Source organism: Ambystoma mexicanum, chromosome 11, assembly GCF_040938575.1.
Source record: "Ambystoma mexicanum isolate Mex_15411 chromosome 11, UKY_AmexF1_1, whole genome shotgun sequence".
Taxonomy (NCBI): Eukaryota; Metazoa; Chordata; class Amphibia; order Caudata; family Ambystomatidae; genus Ambystoma; species Ambystoma mexicanum.
In genome coordinates this window covers 1,397,484,031-1,397,487,712 of record NC_090934.1, presented here as the reverse complement: position 1 = coordinate 1,397,487,712, position 3,682 = coordinate 1,397,484,031, and positions in this window count along the sequence as shown.

Below are 3,682 nucleotides of genomic sequence, written 5' to 3'. Positions count from 1 at the left end.
TCCTAGCAAGTTCTCCCCACAATTTTCTGTCAGAAGAAATGGACACTGTTCCGTAAATGGTCCTATCGTAATTGGGACAGCTTCGGACATGGGGTTAATTACTGGTGTACCTGCGAACCCTACAGAAACATTCTTTTGCCCCGACAGTGGGATCTCCGGAACCAAGTGGTGGTCTGTCGAACACTTCTGTGCCCCTGTATCTACAAGGAAACGGTGCTCCTTATTCCCGACTCTCATTTCTACTTAGGGTCCTCTCTGATTCACGGGAATAGACACTGGTTCCGACCCCTGACGTGGGCTGTCCTATTGCGAAAATAACACATCGTCTGACGTGTAGTCACCGCTGCTGCTATAATACGTGTTTGGCTGTGTATTAAAAATATTCCCTTTTCCCCCTCGGTGTCCTCCACTCTGATCATTTCTCTGTTGGCCCTGCCCGCCCTAATTTTGTTTCGGAACACTTTGGTTCAATGCCTGGTTCTGTTGCGCTTGGTTTTGACCATAAGATTGGTTTTGATTACCTCCATTGGTATATCCCTGTTGCTGCTGCATGCTATTTCTGCTTGGGCCATTTGACCCCTGATGTCCTCTATGAGGCCTTCTCTGGCCAAACCCACCTCTATTCTGTAGGTGCGGGCATTGCGCTCGCCAGTATCCTTCCTCCTTACAGTACGCACATTGATTTAATCCCAATGACACCCTGTGCATATTTATCAAATTTCCCCTGCCTTGTGCATTTCCTCTACCTCTATTCTATCCAATGACCTGCTGCAGTAACACTCCTACTATCGTTCGCATCGCTTCTTTTCTCATCTCCAATGGGTACCCATTACATATCTCACTTACTTCCTTCACTGACGTTCTTTTGTTCGACATCCATCGCATTGTTTCCCCCACCCATGCCTGCAATCTTTGTTTATCACCTATTTGTCCCGGTGCCAGCAAATGCTTTGCACCACCTGAAAAAACTGTCGACCACGATTTTTGCATATACAACCTCTACGCCTCCTTCCTACCTTTCTTAATACACTCCTGACTATATTCAGGTGTAGCAAACATTTCAGCATATCTATCTTCCATTTCATTTTTCAGTTCAATGAGTTTGTACACCTGTTTTCTTACATCCTCATCTCTTTGCTCACTGCGTGCTAACTTATTCAAATCTAACAATCGTTGTGGCGGTAAATTCCCAAGTATCTTTTTCCATTCTCCCACCAAAATTTCCCCCATGCATTCCAACACTACCTGTCTCTCGTTGCTTCTTCGGTACCCATACAATGAGGCCAATGCTGCCGTCCCATCATTTCCTTCTATGTACCTTTCTGCCTCTCGCTGTAATTCAATCTTTCTTTCTTTGCTGATCGCGCTGCGAGTTACCTGTCCAAATCCTGTTCCTTCAGCCCCGCCTCTCGCCTCCCCGGTCTCAATTTCGACTTCGGGAGGGGCGGATGGTGCTGAATCTGTCTCTGGAGCGGGAGGTGCGGATGGGACAAGTGACACAGGTGGCATCTGTGAAGGGCCTTCCTGGGTGCTGGGAAATTGTGCGTCTTCGGTCTGCGCTTGTAGGAGGGCTCGAGCTGTGGTTGGGGCGTGGGTAATCGCTTGTGTGAGGGGAAGTGCTTGGGCTTTGGGAGGGGGTATGAGAGCTACTGGTTGGGCCTGCGCAGTCACTACTGGCGTGTTTGGTTTCGATCCTGGTTTTGTGCCTCGACCCGTATTAGTTAGCAAATGTTCCATTAATTCGTCTGCTATGTGTAGTTCCCGCTGCGGGTATATTCCTTCTATGTTCATTTGCTCACGTCACTCTTCCCGTCTTAGACTTGCCGTCCACTCCTCCTCCTCCTTTTCTTCTGCTATCTCAAGCTTCGATTTGTACCTACGCGCATGCTTCTCTCTACTCCTAAGTCAGAGCATTGCTTCCCTCCTCCAATCTTTGATAGTCTCAAAAGCTGTGGGTCGCGCTTTTTTCCTTATCAACACCCTTTCTAGGTTATCTATCCTCGCAATCTCAAAGCTACCATTAATCGGCCACTGATGGTCCTGCTGCTTTCTAGTTTGCCTATGCCAAATTTCACAAAATATTATAGCACCCACACCATATTTTGCATACATGTCATAAGCCGGCGTTCCCCCAGGCGGTGCACTTTGGCCATTTTCCAAGGACTGTCTACCTTTACCTGGACGTTTGAATTTGCAAAATCAACACTCTACCAAAAATCAGGTTTTCGTTTGAATCGGGGAATGACTCACCTGATAAAACAAGTCGCCTGTCCTGACGCAACCTCTCCCAACGTCGTGTCTGCGCTTCTCTGGCTTCTGCCTCGTTTCGGGACCCTCGCCTCCTTTGCCCTCTGGCCCGGTATGTCGATCAGGGATCAGATGTGTGCAGATCTGCGAAGGAATCTCTCCTCACTTCTACAGGGCGCCCCGTACACCTCTTGATCCCGGCTCGATCGTCCCGTCCTCGCCGTTCTTCCGCCTTTACTCCGTTACAACGTATACGATGGGGCAAGTGTGGGAGGGTCCCTGTTCGGGCGCCATCTTGAAAGGGGCCCCTAGGGGTCCCTCGCGATATGGAAACAAGGCAATAACGATACACGAAAGGATGCGCCAGACACGAGGTTCAAATTCCCAATGCTAGGGTTTATTGCAAGCAAAAATAGTCCCAATTGGCCAACTGTGGTCTCACGCCCCGCGATGTGAGTTTTCTAGACCTCGAGGGACGCAAGAGAGCGAATTACGTACATCAGTTACATATATACAAAATGCATATCATACAATCAGCTATGTCATGTTTAACACCCCCTTTATTAAGTTTCTTTGAACTCGGGATGACGATGGACATTTCCGATGGGTATGACAATTATGACACTTTCGATGTCTATTCTAGTAACAATGTGCAATTAGAAAGTGCGGAGGCATCTTCTAGTTGTTGAACAGAACACGGTGGTTCTGTTCTTGGAAGCAAGCTGCACACGGGGTAAGAGTCACATTCCAAGCTTTGCTATCTATGAGGTACTATTCGTGTCCTGGGAGCCGACACGCTCTAAAGGGTTTTGCGAAGGGGGGCCGTAAGAAGAGCATAATTCAAGCCTTTAGCTGCTTTATTCTAACATATTCTACCACAGTACGAGACTGGCTGGCAGCTGTGAAATGATTAAATGCCCTGCAGCTCTCCCTCAAGGCTACAGAGAGGGAGCGTGGGCATTCCTTTCTGGGCTACTCATGAGGAGTTTCAACGAACTCCTCAGTCCTGCGACCTTGCCCTTTCATATTCAGACAACAATGTTAACAGTTGAGCAGAGTAAGCAGAATTCGCAAGAATTGCAAGCTGCAAAGCAGTTTAGACAGAAAGCAATGAGCAATGGTTAACAAGCAAAATGGCGATTCTTGCTACGTTTAAAATGGCCGCTTGTTGGTCAAGCATAGCAGTCTGTATTTCTATAATTCGGTGCATAAGACGGTTGGCCTTCGGCCATCAAGTTACATCTGTCATTCAAATGAAGGGTATTCAGTTTTCCAGATTGACATGTCCCGCCGGACATCGTGTTAAGGCGAGCCACCTCCTCAGGCGTTCTTGGATCATGAAAAAAGTCAGGGAGAACCAGACCCTGAGAGGTGTGAAAACCGAGAGACAACTTAAGGGAGAAACTTCGGACCACACCCCAGCACCACCGAGTCT